Source organism: Manacus candei, unplaced genomic scaffold, assembly GCF_025592945.1.
Source record: "Manacus candei isolate 608988 ecotype Guabito, Panama unplaced genomic scaffold, ASM2559294v1 h1tg000026l, whole genome shotgun sequence".
Lineage (NCBI taxonomy): Eukaryota > Metazoa > Chordata > Aves > Passeriformes > Pipridae > Manacus > Manacus candei.
Genome location: NW_026138074.1, coordinates 5,953,930 through 5,975,997, shown reverse-complemented (window position 1 = coordinate 5,975,997; position 22,068 = coordinate 5,953,930). Strand labels below are relative to the sequence as shown.

Sequence of the window (22,068 nt, the reverse complement as noted above, 5' to 3'; positions counted from 1 at the left end):
TAAAGCCTGAGGTCCTACCCATTAAGAGATGATGGCTGAACTGTGGAAGCCATTAGAAAGGCCATCACTATATTTTATCATTCTCATAAAGTTCATGAATTAAGGTCCACATTTTAAGCATCATTTACTGTTAACTCCTCCATTAACTATTTATGTATCTTCAGAAAGACGGCGCTCTTGTAGTAGTTCTGAGGGGATTTGAACTATACTTAAATTGTAACTAGTGAACTCTGTTCAGCTTGCTGGGAACAAAAGTCTGTTCCTAGCTTTGAACTTGTTTTCATAAGAAGATTTCAACTATGTTTCTTCCTCTTTACATTGTCAAACTAAAGAATTTGTTTAAAGCCATGTGAACATGTGAGTCTAGCAGTCTAGTGTAGCCACAAGTGTGACACATTAAAAAATGAAAAAAAAAAAAATTAATATTTTTTATAATAGCATGGGCACAAGCATAAAAGAGTCAAAACCCAAACCTAAGCCTAGAGGACTGTATTTTCAAAAGCAATTTAAAAGAGCACTTGGTACATGCTTTCCTGATGTTGATTAAGAATCTTCCTTACTTTTAGGTATTCTTTTAGCTTATGAGTTTAGTGATGTGCACTCTTTTATTGTTTTTATAGATTTCATCCTGGAATTTACAGACAAGTATTGTGCTTTAGCTTGTGCATAACCCATCCCATTCAGCATAATTTGGTGTTGAACCTGCTTGGCCAAGTTAATATTTACTCTCTGTTTTTTAATTGTCAGTTCGTACTCAGGTAGTTGAGAAACTGCTTCAGTGAAGTTGGACCAAAACTTAGCTACTTTGTATCAAAATTATAGTCAGTCTTTCGCTTCAAGATTTACTTATGCATATAGTATTTAGAGCAAAGGATAAGGAAAGATATTCTCTAGTAGCTTTATTTTGGTTCTATGGTTGTATTGCTGCTAGAGGTTTTTAATAGCTACTATAAGTTAGATCAGCAAAATGGTTGACTGATTAAGATATCAGCTGAAACCAGAATCTTTTTATGCATTTACTTTTTTTTGTTTGTTTTGCTTTGTTTCTTTGCTGAGGATTTTTGTTGTTGTTTTAGTTTTCACTGGGGTTTTTTTGTGGGTTGTGGGGATTTTTTTTCTGCTTACTATCTGTTTCAGAAATACAGGTTCTGGTGTTACATATCTTTTCAGTCCATTTCTGCACATTAGGTGTTGCTTATGAAAATTAGCTGTTCATTGGCCCCAGTCTGAGCCTTACATTCATCCTCTTGATGTCAGCTGGCAAGGAAAGGCCAGATGCTCAAAACCACAGGGGATTGCAGAAGATAGTATTGAGATCTGAATGAGGATGAGATCTGAAGGGATGGTACCATTTTCAGCTGTCACCAGCGATTTCTAGGATCAAACTGGAATGCCATTAGGAGTAAAAGCAAACACAGCCCAAACTCTTAGGCAAAAGTTCTTGGTCTGACTTTAGATAGAAAACTTAAAATCAGTCTAGTAATTTAGAATGTCTTCATCCTCTCATTTCCATCTCTAAATGGGTAATCATAGGCAGTGCAAAGAAAAAGCTTTCAAAATCAGACGCAATCCTCAAGCTGGGGTCTGCAATCCACACAGTCTTCTTTGCCTGTTCATATGGATTTTGGCACCATGTTCAGGTGCTAAAGCAGAGCAGTTTTGGATTAGGATAACTGGGGTCCTTTATGACAACAGCTTAAGCTAAAACAGCTCCTAAATGTCTCTCACATTTGCTGGAGGGAAACTGTATGTGATGAGGTACCTACTCCCAACTCTCCTCATTTCTGCCACTGTGTCCCAGTGCAACCAGGGAATGTGAAAGGTCTGTCTTCTGCAGGGCCTGTGGGGCTTGTTTTCCTGCACTGGTATTCAGTTTAACCAGATACCCCAAATACTGCACATAAAAAACTGTTCAAAATGTTTCTTTTTCTTCTGGACACTGTTTTCCTGTTCAGATGGAAAAATCTGCTATCAAACTTCTGTGTTGAAAAGCTCAGAGGTCTCTCTTCCTCCTTCTTTTTATTGTCTCTATGCAAGTATCAATCAGGCCAGATGAAACTGGTACAGCCCTTTTCTTACTGGGCCTGTTTTCAGGGGAAAAGTTGGGATTTCCTATTGCTGTGCCTCTTGCAGTGTTTGATGCGGAGGCAGACACCTCCTTTGCCCGCACTGCTGATGGCCTTGCACCAGCAGTGGCTGATCCCAAGTCTCTGTGGCTGGGAAGCTGTTGAGAAATGAGATCCTGGTGGGGATATAGGGGAGTACATGTGTGTGTGCTCCTGCATCAGTCAGCAGGCATCTTTTCTTGCTCTCCTCACTTGGTGTGAGTTGGATATTCCCAGCTGAACATACAGAGTCAGAACCATGTGCCAATCTGTTGTGTTTTGTCAAGAACCATAGGGCTTGAGTAGTACTCTTCAGCTAAGCTTTGAAAGCTACATTTTTTGTTGCCGGTAACAAAACCACCTCAGCTTGTACACTATCAAAGCATCTTTTGCTTTAACCACATGCCTTGTTTTTGTCATTCTCTAATCTTCCCTCATAATGTTGCTTTCTTTGAGTTTGTTTGATGTAGTCAGGAACACCCACACAGAACCCCACCCCCTTTTTTCCTGTAATTAATTCTGTGATCTTTAATGTGAATATCTGTTGTTGAATCTTTCAAGCCCACTTCTGAAATACATAATCTTCTTCACCAGTTTGGCATTGTACTTTCCTCCTTTAAAAAATGTTTAGAGGAGGAAAGGGAACAATTTCCCCCTCTCAGGGAGACAATCCATTCATTGCTTTGGGGAATAGTTTGGAATAAACAGATAGAGTTTGCACATAGAATTTAACAAGCTAAATAATAGTCCCAAACTGTTTCTTTCAGTTTTGTCCAGCACCAAGCTTATGATGAATCTTGTGAAATCTCTAGGGTAGTCACTATTCCCATAGTTCTTACTCACACTTAATTTTTGGTCGGTTCATGACTTTTTTTCATTCTATTTTTCAAATATCCAGAGGAAGCGCAGTAGGTGGCCCAGTGGAAACTTACTTACAAACAAATCCTTCAGCTGAAAAAATCAGACTGATGCATACTGGTGTTGATAAGACTTGGGTTTCTTTGCCCTGGGGTTGAGGAGACCTGTAGATATCAGAGATGTGGTTCTGACCCTCCTGACTGAGGAGGAGGCAGAACATGCTGTTACCAGATCAAAGAGAAAGATTGTTTTTTTTAAGTTCCATTTGCAACCACTCGATATGCAGAGTGGCTGACTGCTGACTGAGAAGGGTTGAGCGCTGGTTATCCTGATGCAGTTGGAAAAGATGTAATTTTACTGAATCTTGGAAAGTTACTATCTTCTGATCATCAGGACCAGCCAGCACTGTGCATCTGCTGGAGAATGTGTAGGAAACATATATGGAGTATCCACAAGTTTGCTGAGGACTCAGGATGTTTGTTCTGGTACCACTTTGGAGGCACAAAATTCAGCCCCTCAGTGATTAGAACAGGAGGACATTTTTGGCATGCAGAGTGACAATATTCAGCTAACACACACCAAAATGCTGAGTCCTGTGTTTTGGGTTCAGAAAAATGACACCCAAGGAAACGAAGTCTACTTGCCATAGTTTGGTGAGTGGCTTGGGAAAAAAACACATATTATTTTCTGCTTCTGAAGATGGTTTGTTTTGTGTTGATGGAGAAAATTGAATTATAAGTTGCAGCGTTAGCTGAGGTTTTTGTGTTGGGGGAGGGTTAGTACAGTATGCTTGTACATTTTGCTTTTCTCTTCAGAATATTAGTGTTATTGTGGCTTTTTGTTTCTTCCTTTCAATGAAGGAGGTTGACGGAGAGGTTAGATACCAGTTCTGCCTCAGTGATTCATTAAAGCAGAGCTGGAGGAACGGAAGTCGCCCTGTTCAAAGGTGTGGGGAGTGTTTTATTGTTCTGCACGGTGCTGTGAATGCCAACGATTTTGCAGCTGTGAAAAGGGCTCTTAATGAGTTTCAGCATTTTAATGTACTTCAAGTTCCCAATTGTACAAATTTAAGAAGCTTAGCAATTCAGTATCTCATGAATAATAGCATTTATTTTATACTCTAAATACACTCGGGGAAGTCTCAACAATATTGCAGGAAGTCTTGATAATATTGTGGCTCCTTCCCGATGTAATAGCTTTAAAGGACCTAATTGACTTGAACGGTGGAATTGGTCCTTTAAAAAACATGCACACACAATTTTTGATTAATGAGCCCCATAATAAATCATTAATCTTTTTTGGCTCAAAAATTGTCTGAATAGTTTTCAAAGTAGAAGTTGTATGTGTTTTCCTAAACTGTCTTTGTGATACAGTGCTTGCATTTCAAATCTATCATCTTAAATTTACAGAAAAAAATAACCTAATGTAATTTAATTTTAGAAAAACAATTCCAAACTCTGAACTACTTGGTTACCAATAGGCATGTGAAGAAACATCTAGGTAGGATTAATTCCTCTTAGAAAAATAAAAGCACTGTAAAATGACCATGTAATAAGTGTCCTTCTTCCTGAAGGATCCGAAAGTGCTTTTACACATTTTCTATAGTCAATGTGGGTCATTCACCCATTACTTGAATGAAACCAGTCTTTATTGGCTGTGCTAAACAACACTTTTTATAGGAAGGAAATCACAAATAACTCTTGCATTTGAAACTGGGGAGAATTTGAGGTAGGCAGATTGTAATTGACCAACTCAGAACTGGGCCAGAAGGCTGTGATTAATATACCCAAACTGCACTTTAATTGTCCCACAGTGGTCAGGGCCTTGGTTTCAAGTGGGCTTTGTCTCTGAATAGTATTTCTTTTTCTTCGTGTTAGTTTTGGAGCTTTTTAGAATAGGTAGCAGGTTTAGCAGAATTGAAAAGTAGAGAAATTTGTTGCTTACATGGGGATCAGCAACATTGAGACAGTATAACACAATTTTCTAGGTGTATCTCAAGTGACAGAAGCTGGTTGTGTATTTTGTTTTTTCTTCATATTTCACTGCATGACCTTTGATTTGGTTGACTCCTTCAGAATGTTTTCCCCACACTTGACTATTTTGAACTCTTTAAATATTATTTCAGGTCTTAAAATTAATAGTAGCATAAATGCAAATAGCTCTACCCCCTAATTACTCACTTTCTCTGGTAATTGCTTGATCTTTGAAACAGTGTAATATCTCAAGAACCTGTGAAAGGCAGCCTAGCAGGTTAAGTTGATTGATCTATAAAAATAGGGTCATGTAACTTGAAACTATTTCCCCTAGAAAACAAACAAGCTGCAGAGGTTGTTCATGCCTTTCTCAGCAGACCCAGCCTCATCTGCTCCCTGGCATGGTAAGGCTGGGAAACCTCTTAGTGTTAGATCCCATCCTGAGCCTGCTGCATGTGCTATCCATCTGTGACAGTCACTGATCTGCAGGTCCACAACTGAATCAACATTAGACTGAGACATTACTCAGTGGGATTAAACACTCCTAATTTACAAGATAAAATGGCTTTCTCTCATTCTACTTCTTTGCACTAGAAGTGTTATATTAGAGAACTGAGAGTTCAAAATATTTGGCTTGTAAGCCTTCAGCTTTTCTTTTCACTAAACCCACTCTGAAAACAAGTTATACATACAGCACCTGGGAACGGTAATCCAGAAGCCTTAAGTGTTCAGTAGTTTGAGTTCCTTAGTTTACCACTGTCTTTTTTTATAAAAAAGATCCTAAAGTCACAGGATCACAGAATGGCTTGAGTTGGAGGGGTCCTTAAAGATCATGAAGTTCCAAGCTCTTTGCCTGTGGACAGGAGCACTTTTCACTAGACCAGGTTGCTCAGGGCTCCAACCACCATGGTCTTGAACACTGGCAGGGATGGAGCATCCACAGCTTCTCCGGGCAACGTGTTCCAGTGCCTCACTACTCTCACAGTAAAGAATTTCTTCCTGATATCTAACCTAAATCTCTTTAAGTTTGAAGCCATTCCCTCTTGTCCTGATGACTGAGATCATTTAAGGACCAACACGAGAGCCAGGATACCAACACAGGACACCTTTCAGCATCCTAGGGGGAGACACACACTCCCTCTACACCCTACTGCAGATTCCCCTTTGCCTTTAATTCCCAGCCATCCACTACATCCAAAATGCCTAATTGTAATTCCTCTTCAATCTGAGACTCAAGACTGTGTATCTTCTCTTACAGTTTTTTTACTGCAGAAAGTTCTTAGAGTTGTTTATGATTTATAAGTGAGAAAGAGAATAATAACATCCTTCATTTGTTGGATTGATGCAGCCATCACTTTTTATATGGACAGTTTATACACATATACAAGTTAATGTAAAATATGATTACATGCAGATATATTTAATCACATACAAGCATACCACTAGCTAAGCACATTAAGTGATAATGTGTGGGGATATCTACTTTGCATACACAGTCACTCACACATATGATACATAATTGCAAATGTGCATCTTTTTTTGGAAGTCTGGATGTAGTCTTATATGTTTTTACACATAGGCATCTGTTTAGCCAGATCTTCAAAACTGAAAGCATACTTAAGCTGAAATGCACTTTTATGTGTATATTTTGTTGTTACATATATAATATAACACTGTGCTTATGTACTTAGACACATCATTCCACCATTGATGAGAGAGAGACTGGGAAAGTCTATTTTCAAGAGCATGTAGTGACAGGCAAAGGAGGAATGGCTTCAAACTGAAAGAGAGTAGGCTTAGATTAGATGTTAGGAAAAAATTCTTTAGATATATTCTTTAGATAATTCTTTAGATTAGATATTAGGAAGAAATTCTTTACTGTGAGGGTGGTGAGGCACTGGAACATGTTGCCTAGAGAATTTGTGAATGCCTCTTACCTGTAAATGTTCAAGGCCAGGCTGGATGGAGCTCTGAACAACCTGATCTAGTGAAAGGTGTCTGTGGCCATAGCAGGAGTTGGAACTAGATGGTCTTTAAGGTCCTTCCAGTCCAGGCCATTCTATGATTCCCATCCGCATACATACACACAGGCTCACATATATACATATATATGTATATGTATATATATATTAATATTATTACCCATTAACCACAGCTGAAACACTATATGGACATAAGAACAGATAAGCATGAGCCTCGGAGATCTTAATATTGGAATGCTAGTGCGTTTTCTCACAGGCCAGTTTAGTACAACATTGTTGACTTGTGACCAGTCACAACCAGCCAGGTCCAGGCTTCTGGAAAGAAGGAAAGACAGAGTTACAGGGCTTGGACCATTTCCTTATTCCTCTTCTCTGCCTCAGGGACTGGTCATGTGTACTCAGGCTCAAGTATTGTGCTCTGTCTTGATTTCAACTTGTACTGTCTTTCAATCTCTGCTGTACTGTTCTCTTGGTTACAAAGGCAATGAACTGTATGAGCTTCACACAGCAACTCCTCTGAGCTTGTCCTTTCCACTCTGTGAACATCCCTGTGCTGCACAGCTCCTGTCTAGCCACCCCAGCCCTGCTGCACCTCACCAGCTGAATGCAGACACCTGTGTCTGTTATTTCATTTTGAATGCCAGGCATCTTTGCTTAATGGCCTTCTGCCACAAGAACAGCACATGTGCCCTTTCACATCAGTTTCTTGAGCAGAGGGAAATTCTTTTTTCTCTCCACAGTAGGACCAGGTTTTGGGTCCTCACGGCTAAACAAAATTTGCTTTATAACTCTGTCTTGACCCTTCATAGGTAGATAGAACTGGCCATGTTGTTCACCTTGCTATACCTGTTCTAATTTCAGAGTTGTTTTCTGCTTCCTTCTGCAGATAATTGTTGACTTTGCTTTTTTTTTCTCTGTAAATATGCAACTGGAAATATTCATTGGCTTGGAAAAGTTGAGTTAGCATTCACTTCTCAGAAAACTTCATTATTCTAACTGATATGAAAGGAGGAAGGAACTAATGAAAGGTTTGTAGGAAAACTCATTAAGAACTTGTGCTTTCCTTAGTTGTGGGAAATAAGAGAGTTCATAGACTCCTCTTTGGTTCACTGACTCTTCCCCCCCAACTCTATCTTGCACTGTGTTCTGTGTAGATGGAAAAGCAAAGTAAAATCCCCTCCCCTCTCTGCTTTCATGAACTGGCAAGAGAAGAATCATGTTTCTTGCACTGCTCTCTCTAACCTTCGTTTTCCCCCCAAGATTTTAGAGGTATAGTAGTGTCTACTACCCTCTTCTGACTTTCCCCAGCCTCTAGGTAATGCATTGAACCACTCAGATCCCTATTTTCTGCCTACACAAAGCATATTATACCCTTAAATATTGTTTTCTTCCCCATTGGTGCTGGGTTTTTGTGGGGGAAGGGAAGCTTTGACACTTAACTCATTTTCTCCCAAGCAAGCTATGAGGAATGGCTGACACCTGGCCCCTCTTCCCTATGTTGTCCATTGGGAGATTTCTGCTGTTTGTCCAGTGGCCATCTTGGGTTATTGATTTGTTTAATGTCATTGTTGTGCTTTTCTTGTTCGTTAATTCTAACCTCTGCAGCTCCCCTCCAGCTGGTCACTGCCCCAGGTTACCTGTGGCCAGAGCAGGGAGGGAAGTGGTCGTACACATCCCAGTCCCTACCTCAGGCTGCATGCTGTCTAGCCTCGACTTTTTGACATTGACTGCAGCTGTGGAGCAGTGAACTTCTCTGACAGAAAAAACCTAGTGGGACAGTGCCAGCACTGCTAAGAGTATAGCCTGGACAGCATGGGACCATGCCTGCTTGATTTGGCAGGAATTTAGCCCCACCATTAACCCTTTCATTAGGGCCCCTCATGTTGGCCCCTAATCTCAACTTCATTTACCAGATCGATCTCATCATACTAAGAAAAACTTGCTCTGATGGGTGCTAAGGAGAGCACAGGCAACTCAGCTGCTTCTGTGCAATGGGATTCAGCAGTGTTAATCACAGCAATTCAATCCTGCCTTTTTGTTCTATTTTAGTATCTTATGTTTTAAATAAATTAAAGTTTTATTTTGTTCCCTTAATCATAGTATCTCCTAATTTTCGTCTGTGGGGGTGAAAATTGAGTATTTCAAGGCCTTTTGCTAACCCTCTACCAGGAATTGCTGAGTCAGCATTGAAGATTTTACACACAAGGAAAATGTGGTAATGTTGCATCTGTTGTGCTTCTGAGTGATAACCATCCCTCGTCACATTTGGAACATGACTTGGTTGCCTTTTTATATCTGATGCATTTAGATATAGTATAAGTATTTCTGCAGTGTATATTTTGTGAGTTGAGCCTGATCTTAAATGGAAATGGTATTTTTGTCTGTGTTAAATACAGATTTCTCAAAATAAAACTGTCAAGGCTGTATTTTATGGTGGATATTGGTTTCCTTAAGCAGTATCAATGTAGATTTTTTCCTTAGGATTCTGTAGTAGTTAAAAGAATCCAGACTCCCCGAAAATTGATGCATCCTCAAGGACTAGTAGGTTTCTGTTTCTGGCATGTGCATCAAGATGAATAACTCTTCTCTAGCAGTTTGTATGGACTCGGGCTAAATAGGCCTCAACCTTTATCCCAACAGGAATTCCCAGACAAGAAAATTCTGACTTCATTTATGGCTTATAGGAAGTAACACAAAACATGACAAAAGAGAACCTTCCATTTTCTTCTCAAGCAATCACATGGGAGCTGTGTGCTGCTTGAATTTGCTTTTGGATCAGTAGGTCAAATATTAAAAAGCATTATATTGTCCCAAAAAGTCCTCTTAAAGCTTCTAATGCTTTCCGAGTGCTGATAATTTACTACTGTTAATAGCTGTGATCTCTTTCTAGTCCAAGTGTAGACAGTTAAATGCTAAGGCTTTGATTTTTACATGAAGAAATCTGAGCTTCCTGACTTAGCCTCGGTCTAGAGAAGCTTCTGAAGAGAAACACGTCAGTTCCTATTGATCTGTGGATTGATACAATATTGATAATAATTTAACCCTGTGTGCAAATCTGTGTTGGCTTTATTTTACTGGCAGCTTTGAAATGACATATTAAAGGCAAACAATAAATGCATGATAATCATCAGAAGAAATGCATCCACTGGGTTATTTGCATCTTTATTAATCTGAATGTAGTTCTGAAAATATTTTCCAAGCACAGATCCTGATACTGCCAAGTAAAAACAAAGAAAATTTTGCTGTAGAATTCAGTTAGAGTAGGATCAGTCCATAACAGAGCAAATGCTCTGTCCTTAAAAAGAACAGCTGCTAGAAATAGCAGACAGAAAGTCCTAAAGCCGCCCTGGCCAAGTACAGGTTATGCGTGTATGAAAACATCTGTTAACGTGTGCCTCTGCTGCTTCATTATGATATCCTATGGCCACTGAAAGATCAGACAGCAAAGCCCTCACCTTTGCCATGCTCCTGTTTTTTGGGAAGTTCCATTGGTTCCTTTGCTGAGCTTGAGGAGGAGCATACAACCTCTGCCCTAACACTTGATACACTCTCCACAAACTACATAGGAGAGGTTAATCCACAGGTTGATCTAAATGCTTTGTATCTACAGTTTGAGGAACCCAAGTTTGTCCTCTACAATGCCAGATTCTGTCTGCACTGAGCAAGTGGTATTGTATCCTGAGACAGATTAGGGAGAAAGCCATTTGTTTCCAATGCCATTTGTAATCCTTTCGATCCAATGTTACCGTCATCAGAACAGAGACATTCTGCTTGAAACTTTGAGGTAAGGAAGTAGCACAGCCCAGTGTGCTCCAGGACTCACCAGACTTGAGAGTTGTAACCTTGACAAATGAAGACTAAAAAGGCAAAATCTAAAAATTTTGTAATAATTCTAACCCTTTACTCTAGAATCTGCATTGGTTTGTACACAAAGCCAGCTTTGCAGGATCTGTTATCATGACTTTCAAGGATTCAGCTTATGCAAAGTAGAACTGTAGAATTCTTGAAAAACTTTTGTATTGGCTGAATTCCAGCTTGAAATACTTGGTGTTTATGTCAGGGGTTTGGGAGTATTGTGATTTTAAGTAGAGCAAAAATAATTATAAGTTTCTTTTTCAGATATTATTACAATCAAATTTTTTGCTCTGAAAATTTTACATATATTTAAAAATTAATTTGAACTAATTAGTGTAGCTGGCACTGCACATATTTTTTAAAAAACTGAAGTAAGCTGTGCTACTAAATATTGAAATACATGAAATACATGAAAATTGGATGTTCTAGTGCATATTTCTAAGGTGTTTTTTTAAGAGCACTTTAAATTAAGCTGTTAATTTAGTGTTATTGATGTAGTGCATATGGCAATTTAGGTTGAATTAGTTTTCTGTCCTCCATTATTGATAATGGAAAGTTTATACTATGGCCTGATTTCATGCTATGTCCTCTATAAAGCACATAATCTCTTTTGTGACCTTTTTATTCTCTGTTGCACATGCACAAATGCACCCTTTTTGTGGGACAGTATCATGTAAAACACAATTCAGTGAGAATGTGAATAGTAGGAGTTAAATCTTAAGATTCATAGACTTTCTGTTGGGGAAAAGGACTCCTGTCTAAATGCGAGTAAGAGAATCCTGCAAAATATACATCAATTAACATGTCATTAACCCAGTATAATGTAAAGCAAACAAACATACTTGAGGCAATATTGTCTAACGGGCAATAGGACGCTGTGTCTTAAGTTCACTGGGACACCATTGATTGAGAAATAAAAACAAATAGGTAAGGTGTTCAACTTAGATTGCAACTCATCTGGCAAATTAGCCTTTTGCTTCCAGAGGTCATCAGTGAGTTTCTGATTTTGGGTTCACAGCTAGGGGATTGTGTAGCATTTTCAGAAATTGTTATAAACAGCCATCAGGTCATCTGAGGTAATTAATTGATTCTTACTTATCAACAATAAAAATAACAAAACAGTCATTAAAACAGTGTGAAACAGAATATGGAGACAACTAAACATATTCAAAGCTAGAGTGACACAATGATTTTTGCAGAGGTTGATCTGCCTTTTTGGCTGCATTGCACTGTGCAAGTTGGAAACTGTGGAAATTTGTTTCTAGGAAAACTAAGAAGGAGTTTGACCTTGCAATACCAGAAGTATGAATAATAGGTTCTTATATCAGCCTGTGATAGTTCCAGTTAGGATTGTATTTTGTGGAAATGAAAGGGGATACCATGTATCTTATAGAATGTTCTGAAGGCAGCATCCATAGTGACTCAAGACCATATTTCCCACACAAGACAAAGGGCAAATCAAATCACCACTGGCAGGTGAAATGCATGATGGAAGGTTCTGCAGCAGCTCTGCACTGGACAGACCAATAACAATTTGGTTCCAGCAGTATTTGGCTTTAGCAAATGCTGTGCTGTCCATGAACAAACTTAATTAAAAGAAAGCTGAGTCCAGCTTACACAGCAGGCACAGCATTCTGATAGTTTGCACAGTGAGAAGAAATCCTGGGCATATATAAACTGTGAACTCTTTTAAAGTTCATGGTTTTAATTAAAACAGTACTTATAAATAATACTCCGCTGTGGAGCTGATACAGATCTTTGTGACAAATAATTTCCTACAAAACTTTGTTCTTTTTCTCTTCATAGGTCATGGGTTTTAAGGATTTGCTTGTTTGCAATTTTTGGACAAAATTTGGTAGAGCAAATTTTAGCCTATGCCTTGTTTAAGAACTAACTGCAAAGAGTGTTTCAGTATTGGCACAGTAATGCTGGATGCCCAAGTTACATCTCTCTTTTCTGATTAGATGATCCCAGTCAAAGGATTTCTTATGGCAGGAGTTCTTTTCTTGGATCATTATAAAGCTTTGAAGTGCTTAAATTTACTTATGCCAATAACAATAAAATACTTCTGAAAATCACTGGGAAAATGCTTTTCTTCAGAACAGCACTTATGAGTGTTTTCTGTGTTTGGATGCAGAACTACTGTGTCTTTTCAGAAGGTGTCCTTGTTGTTAATAGGCTTTTTACAGGACTTGGTGATAATCAAGCTTATGCAGAAAATGGATACCACAAGTTTAGTTTTAGCTACATTTATTATGTTTGATGGATTTGGCTTAATTATTGCTGTATAGTGGTTGCATAATTATTCTGAGGCCAAATCTCCTGCGGCTCTTTGGAAACACCACATTGCTAATAAAGTTTGAACCATCATAGATTTAAAGTCAGGAAGGGTTGTGTACAGAAGAAAGATAATTTATGAAACATGTAGTCAGCACAGTCTAAAAAGGCACAGTGACTACTGTGAAGTCGATCTGTCAGGGTGAAAGAGATATTTAACATCTTGAGATGTTAAATCTTTACATATTGGAGCCTTTGGAAGACCATCAAACAACACGCAGATTCTTTTGAAGGTACCTAAGACAAAATAAGCTTCTTTGAATGTCCTCTGTTCTTCAATATTTTCCCTGTGAAATCTTCAGTGTTCAGACAGTCTTGGTTGAGGAGATAGCTCATGCTTCTGACAGTGCCCAGTACAAAAAATTTGAAGTGGAAAAGGGATAAAACCAGGCTCACTAGAGATAAGCCTGTGGACATCACACCAAGGTTTGAGGAACAGTGTGCTAGTGAGAGCTGCTGTCTCAGTACAGGTAGGGGATGGAGATCCATGCAATAGCAAGAATGCAAGGGTTGTTGATTTGTTAGAAACCACAGAAGCACCTGAGAATGGTCACATAATAATTAGGGCTTATCCCCAAAAAACCATGTCAGGATCAATAACCAACTAGAACTTAATCTGGCTACTGCCATAAAAGACAACAAAATATGCTTCTATAAATATATCAGCAACAAAAGGAGGGCTAAAGAGAATTTCCATCTGTTATTGGATGTGGAGGGGAAGAGTGACAAAGGATGAGGAAAAGATTGTTGTACTTAATGCTTTCTTTGCCTCAGTCTTTAATAGTAAGACCAGCAGTTGTTCGTGTGAGCTGGAAGGTGGGGATGGGATTAGAATTAAGCCCTTATAATTGAAGGGGAGATGGTTAGTGACCTGATGAGCATGGGGCAACCCAAGGATACTGAGGGAGCTGACAAAGTATTCATCAAGCCATTTTCTATCATTGCCCAGCAGTCTTGGTAAACTGGGGAGATCCCAGCTGACTGGAAGTTAGCAAATGTGACACCCATCTACAAGGGACAGAAGGAGAATATGGGGAACTACAGGCCTGTCAGCCTGATCTCAGTGACAGGGAACGTTATGGAGCAGATCGTCTTGAGCACAATCACACAGCACATGCAGAACAACTGAGGAATCAAGCCCAGTCAGGATGGGCTTATGAAAGGCAGGTCCTATTTGACTAACCTGATCTCCTTCTATGGCAAGGCAACCTGCTTAGTGGATGAGGGAAAGGCTGTGGATGCTGTCTACCTGGACTTTAGTGAAGCCTTTTGACACTGGATAAAAACTGGTTGACTGACTGAGCATAGAGAGTGATGGTGAATGGAGTTACATCTAGTTGGCGACTGGTCACTAGTGGTGTCTCTCAGAGCTCAGTACTGGGGACAATCTCGTTTAATATCTTTGTCAATGATCTGGACGAGGGGATTGAGTACACCCTCAGTCAGTCTGCAGATGACACTAAGTTGGGTGGGATTGTTGATCTACTGGAGCATAGGAAGGCTTTGCAGAGGCATCTGGACAGGCTGAATCAATGGACTTGGGCCAAAATTGTATGAGGTTCAACATGGTGAAATGCCGGATCCTGCACTTGGGTCACAACAACCTTATGCAACACTGAAGGCTTGGGGAAGAGTGGCTGGAAAGCTGCCCAGTGGAAAGAACCTGGGGATGCTGGTTGATAACTGGCTGAACATTAGCCAGCACTGTGCCCAAGTGGCCAAGAAGGCCAATGGCATCCTGGCTTGCATCAGAAATAGTGCAGCCAACAAGACTAGGGAAGTGATTTCCCTCTGTACTCTGCACTGGTGAGGCTGCACCAGGAATCCTATGTTCAGTTTTGGGCCCCTCACTACAAGAATGACATTGAAGTGCTGGAGTGTGTGCAAAGAAGGGCAATGAAGCTGGTGAAGGGACTGGAGCAAAAGTCATACAAGGAGCAGCTGAAGGAGCTGGGGTTGTCTACCCTGGAGAAAAGGAGACTCAGGGGGGTGAGTCTACTGTTCTCTACAACTACCTGACAGAAGGCTGTAGCAAGGTGGGAATTTATTTCCCAGGTAAAAAGTGATAGGACAAGAGGAAATGGCCTCAAGTTCCAGCAGGGGAGGTTTAGATTAGATAGTTGGGAAAATTTCTTCACCAAAAGGGTTGTCAAGCATTGGAACTGCCTGCCCAGGGAAATGGTGGAGTCCTCATTCCTGGAGGTATTTAAAAGATGCGTACATGTGGCAGTTAGGAACATGGTTTAATGGTGGACTTGAAAGTGCTGGTTTAAGGGTTGGATTTGATGATCATAATGGTCTTTTTCAACCTAAACAATTCTATGATTCTATGAAAGAGCTTTGGAAGGACTCTTGACAAGGAGGCCAACATCACTTTTACAAGTTTTCTTCAACTGTATCTGTTGGATTATGAATACTTAGTCCACTAATAAAATCCATGTAAAGTTTAGGCTTTCTATACAATCTTGTAAGCTTTTTGGTGTGCTGCTCAACAAGAGAGTGAAACCAGCCAGGATCAATAGTTAACTGGCCATTGATTTAGCTGTCTACACTGTTAAAAATCTGCTCACACAAAGGAATGCAAATAAGCAAGGAAAAAGTCAAAGGAAACCCTGGCAGCTGCACTTGATTCATTTTGTTCATCTCGTGTTACTGCAGTGATGGCTCAAAATATGTCATTGACAATTACAAAAGGCTATATGGTCTGGGCCATTGCTACGACAAGTGTTTTATGTGGATTTGTTAGTTTGTTTGTTCCTTCTTATAAAAACAAACAAACAAACCATAATTAGAAGAAATCTTTGAAAATAGGGCTACTATGATTAATTAAAATCAGTGTATCTTCATTGATTGGAAAGCACCACATGAACTTACATGGGCAAGGTCTTCATCCCCAAACACTGCACTGTACCCTGTCCTCACACCTCTGCTGAGAACAAAGAAAAGGGTTTCCTGCCATCACTTCTCTGATACCAGGAGGTGGTGGAGTTTGGGGTGACTTTCTTTTAATTTGCACACCACTAACCCGTATTCATCCTGTCTAACAGTGATAAATAAGTTAGGAGCATCCTGCCATACTTGGACAGGTCAGTGAAGAGAGAACCTCTCTAAATGTTGCTTAAAGACATTAGGTATTAGAGCTGAAGTTAAATACCTGAATTGTAAATTTGGTAGCTTACTCTGAAAGCAAGACATCTTTTACATACGTGAAAAAATATTAATGTGGAAAAGCAGCAGGAATAAATGGAGTAACAAGAGAAAACAAGGGAAAAAGTCTTTTCTTTCAGACTTTTGGTGTGTGAATCAAATCGAATGCACATCAAATCAGCTTTTAAATGAATGTCTGTTTCAGATGCCTTGGAAAGTTCTCATGTTCTGCAGTACAAAAAAAGTAAATATTAAAAAATGAAACAACAAGAAGAGTTATTGAATGTGAATCTACTGAGAGAAAGTATTACATGCTTCCTCTAAATTTCATCTAAGCTCAGTGGCTTGTACAGAATCCAGTTTAGAAATAATGTAATAAACTGAAGATGAGACTGATGCTACCATACAGCTACAGTTTTCAAAACAGTGAGCAAACACAGGAGAATTTATGAAATTGCACATAAATGTTTCCATAGAAATTATCTGGTTTCATATAAATAGTTCCATATAAATATTTTTTCTGTAAAAAGTGTGACTATTTTTTTTCTTGAGGGGAGACAGAAGTTCAACCCAGATCTTTAAAGGAGAGAAGGAGTTACATGTGTAGGCTGAAGATCTGGGCAGTGACCACAAGGCAGAGATGACCTAGCCTAGGGAAAATACTGATTGAGGGTGATTTGAACTTGGGTCTAAAATGACAGGACCATACTTCTAAAAGTGGGCTGTAATATTGACCTGTGTCAATGTTAATATGATGAAGTCTGAATTTATTAAAGATAAGAAAAGCATATGATCTACTAATATAAATATTGATTGTATATTTTAAAAAAGAGTTCAGAATCTCGTATCTATCCACATATGAAGTTTTATTCCCAGAAAAAGTTTGGAAGATGGAAGAAGAAGTTGTTTGAACTCATAATCAGTACATAAGTTTCCTAGAGCAAGCTGCTCTAAGGAGAAATAAATTAGGTTGAATAAAAAGAATTGGTACATAAGGTTCCCAGATAAAACAAACACACTTGCTTACCAGCCCTAATGAGATTACAGATCATGAGAGGTTTGAGTTCCTTTTGGAAAAAAATAATGCAGCCAAAAACTGTCCACCCCTCCCTACACATGTGTTTTTAAAGAATGCATGACTAAATGTACTGCGTAAAGAGCCTCAGCCTCTGCTCACACCAGCAGGAATTGTTCTTTCAGCTTTTTATGCATTGCTTCCAAAGATTATCTCAAGATGGGAGGGAAAATCCCATCTGAACGTTGTCCTTTCAAAAGTGTCTGGGAGGGCCCAGCAGAGCAAACAGCAAACTTGGAGTTGCAGCATGCCCTCTGCTGGGTGGGTTTTTTTCTGTTTCAAATGCTGTTGGTGTAGTGCATTTCAAATCCTCTGCATTATAAACTTATTTTGCCTCCTTGGCACAGGCCTTGGGAGCTGAATGACTGGCCCAGTTCCTGTGAAAAGGCAGTGGCAAAATTTCTGGCTGTTTCCCCAGTACAACTGCTCCTGACTGCTGAACTCCAGAGCATTGCAGCAGGATGCCTGCAGCTGACTGCTGGAGTTGGTCTGAGCTAATCAAAAACTAACTACCGTTAGTTTGCAGTATTCACAATTTTAAACCTTCCTAGCTGTGATTTTGACTACTTTGACTACTGTGTCTATCTTACACATCCACAGCCAGAATGACCCAACTGCAATGTATGCATGCAGCTAATGTCCCTAGAGCCCACAGGCCAGAGCAGCTGAGGTATTTGGGCTACAATGATGGTGAAACAGGCTGCAGTGGGAGCAAAGATAATTGGAAAAGGCCATGCACTTGTCTGCAGAGGACCTTAAATTGTCTTCATTTCTTTTTTTGTTGTTGGCTCATTCTGTGGCACTATGTACCCATAGTACATAGAGTACATGGTATTCTATGTACCCATACAGACTAGCACACATCAGGACCCCAGAATGAGCTTAGCCTAGAGTATGAGGCTGTGCCAGGATTTTGTGGGGTTGGGACTGACTGGATGAGTTCATCCTTGTTTCTTTGGGGCTGTGGTACAAATACAAATTGTACCTGGAAAATGTGACTGTCCTTGGGCTGTCACATGGGAGATCTGAACTGAAACAAACTTCAGTGAGGACAGCCAGGAGCAGGCTTTTGATCGTGGCTTGAGATGGAGCTTGCAAATTTGCATACCTTGAGCATGATGCATCTGCAGCTGGCACATACAGCAGAGGCCACAGCTGCCTTACTACTCTCTTCGAGAAGCAGCAACTTGGCCTGGTCTAGCATCCATTATTTATCCCTATTTGGCACGCAGGGTCTGGGAAAGGCAAAGAAACTGTGCTGCAGTGAGCCTTCCACTGCTTCCAGCAGCGCCCTCCTCCTGTGAGCCTCCAGGACGGCAGTCAGCTGCAGTGGCTAGCCCTGGTCACCCTGGGAAGGCCCTTCTCACACATGGGGGATTAAACCCAAGAGGCTACTGTGCTGTGGGAAGACTCTGTTGACAGGTGTGTCATTCCCCCGTGCTGCAGGGCCAGCATGGTGTGTCTCCTGTAGTCTGCAGGGGTAAATTTCTTCACTGAAAGGGTGGTCAAAGATTGGAACAGGCTGCCCAGGAGTGGTAGAATCACTGTCCTTAGAAGTGTTAAAAAAACATGTAGATATGGTGCTTAGAGACATGGTTAAGTAGCAGACCCGGCAGTGTTAGGTTAATGGTTGGACTTGATGATCTTGGAGGTATTTTCCAACCTTAGTGATTCTATGATTCTGTGAAATCGGGACCAGAAAAGACCAGGCTCTGCTTGGCTGGTGGCCCCACTGCAGTGGCTCTAAGTCACCAGCTGCAGGGCATCTGAGGCACGATGCTGTTTGTGGTGAGTGTATGACTTTCTGCCACCCCACCCCTTTGGCTCCTGTCCAAACTGTTGGGGGCATGAGAGGAAACCACAGTTCTGAAGTGACTTTGAGTATGAAAAGAATGATTTTCAGCTCTCTCACTGATGACTGGTCAGTCAGTTCAGTTTGGGACTGGAGACAATAATGGGATTTTAGCATCCCTAGGTGGGAAGTAGCGTTTTTTAATGTTTGGTGAAAAGCCTTAGAAAGAATTAAATGAACCAAAGGGAATCTGAGCAGCCACACTGTGTGGATCCAGATACCACCACCAGTCCTACGACCTTCACTGAAGGCAGAAACCTCATTGTCAGGTTGGGATTATGAAAGGAATCATGAGATGCATGGATTTACAGTTCTGGTTAGGCTTATCTTGTTAACAATTAGGCGTATTTTGAACTTACCTTTGACACTGAGAAGCTCAGCAGTGGCACTGGGATGGGGAGGAGAATATCTCACACAGGAGCTTGAGGAACCTGGGATGAATAGGCTTTGGCAAAATGAGAGACATATGTCAGCACCTTCACGCTGAAGAGAGGATCTCTGCACAACTGAAAAAGGTCATGAGGAGCTTCAGTGCTAGAGGCTGGGAGGGGGCCAAGTCTGAGAAACACAGGGCCTTGTGAGGGTAGGTGACAGTGGGGTCTGGCTGCACTGTGACAGAGCAACTGGGTTCCACACAGCTCCTGTAAAGCCTGTTCAGCTCCAGGCTGCATCACTATGAAGGCATTTCATCTTGTTGCAGTTTGTTGTGTGATATATGGCTTTTGTGAGGTGATATTTCTCTGTAAAGGAAAGGGATATTTCTCTAAATGTTATATTTGTATAGTAAGGAAAAATAATGTGGATTTCTTTTCCTTTCTTAGAAAACACTGTTATGTTGTGGAGGTAGCATGAGTGGCCTCATCTGTCTCTCTCTACTTACAGCTCTTATTTATCACATTGATAAAAGATAGGTTTGGCAAATCCTTGTGAGAGAGTGACTATGGCCTGCTAGTCTTTCATTCATCCTCAGAGTGCAGCTAACTTTCCACAGATATTTAAAACAACAACATTTAATCTCTAGCACAGTTAAAAGGCTTATGTGTTCCTGGTTCAGAAGTGAGAGACACTGGCAATGGTTCTTGTTTATTTTACTTGTTTGTCCTAGTTTGAAAACTGAGTAGTCTAAAGAAAAGTTCTCATTTTCATATTCTGCAGGACTGAGTTGCTTCGGTGAAAGCAGAGGCTGTCATGAAGTTACTGATGCATAACTTAGCTTTTCCATGTTAGTCTGGCCTTTGGCTACAGGGATCTCATCTACATATTTTTTCTAAATATTGACAAGGGATGTCATTCCCTGAGCACTGATTGGTGGATTAATCAAAGTCCTTAACCAATGAATGGGTAGAGATTTGCATAGCAGTGGAATTATTTCTGAAGAACAGTGCCTATCAGAATTGCAAACGCTTCTGCTTCAATTTGCTTCTCAGATGCCTCTGCTTTACCTACCTCTAGTGCTCACACTTTCAAAGTACTTAGTAACAATGAAGATGCTTCCAAATTCCTGAATCTTTTATTTTTTTTCTGTGGCTTTGGAGGTGAGGCCTGGGAGAAGTAAAAAGCAATAAAACTTAAACAGTTTGCAAACAGAAAAGGGAAAAAATCCAGGACGGGGGGATGGAAGGGGGAAAGAAAGAAAATGCTTTGGATTTTTGTTTGCTTACTTTTCCCAAAACTAAAAGTGTGATCTGCAGCTCATATTCCTTTCTTTTCTTGCCTGCCTTCCCTCCAGGACTGTTTGCATTGTTTTCCTCACATTGTTGGTACTGTATCAGTTATGACCCCTCACCAACATCTTTTGGTACTGGACCTAGCTTTTATATCTGTATAAATGTAAATTGATTTGCAGGGAAAGATAACTGAAAAGGGAAATAATGTTTTTCTAGATTTGAGGTTTGTAACTTCAGTTCAGTTTGCAGTAAGTTCACTGTTCCTGTGTGTGGTGTTCCTCTCCTCTGCCCCTTAGAATAAGATGTGGTAAAAACTTTTATGGACAGCAGCTTGAAAACATACCTATTTTTTTCTTTTATTTATTGATTTTTGTAAAATAGTGGAGAATTCAATGTGCATGGTAATGTGTTGTTTTGTGGGGTAATGAGTCTGGAGATGCAAAGTAGACTGCAGTGGGCATTAAGCGCTATGTCCAAAGGCAAGTGTTCACAGCTCGTAGGTCAGAATCCAAATTAAGCAGTAAAACAGTATTACACACCTCCTGATTTTTGACCTTTTTGGGGTACCCATTTTCGGTTTTCTGTCTCATCCAAAAAGGCTAAGATTTCTCCTAAGCCTGGGGTAAGAGAAGCTAAAATCTTGCTTTGGCTTCTGATTCTTGTATTTAGCTATATTAGACTTGGTTTAGTCATTCTTGTTCCTGCATAGATGGGGGTGTGAATCACAGCTTGAAACAATTTCTCCTTCCATTTTTGAGGTCTTGAATGTACAAGGCAGTGGTGGAGCAAACATCTTGGTTCTGTCCTGTCTTTATACATCTTCCAGAAACACAATGCGTGATTGTGTTTGACAAGGCACATCCTCAATGATTTTAATGGAGTGTAATTTGAAACTAGTTTAGTTAAAGCAGGGCAGATGGCTGCAGGACTGTGTGTAATTTCATAACAGTGCAAGGTTGCGGTGCTGCTGCAAAATTAGTAATCTGATTTTAGGACAACTCATAGCAAAAAGAGGTAATATTGTTGTCAATTCAGTGTTGAACAAGTACAAATTAATTCTACCCATTAAAATTTGTAATAAAAAGAATCAAAAAGTCTGTCTCAGAGAACTTTCTCAGGTAAGGTATTGTATGTTATATTTGTGGTTATTAAACAGTACCTGAAATTATGTAGTCATGCCTGATCCCAGTCAGGCTTGCACTGGCAAGTGATCAGAT

General features: G+C 40.1%; 1 protein-coding gene across 7 annotated transcripts in view; it reads left to right on the top strand.

The window, feature by feature from the left end:
• The window catches only part of RBMS3 (RNA binding motif single stranded interacting protein 3), a 765,077-nt gene that overhangs the window by 587,395 nt on the left and 155,614 nt on the right, over positions 1–22,068 (top strand). The gene's annotated exons all lie outside the window — the stretch shown is intronic.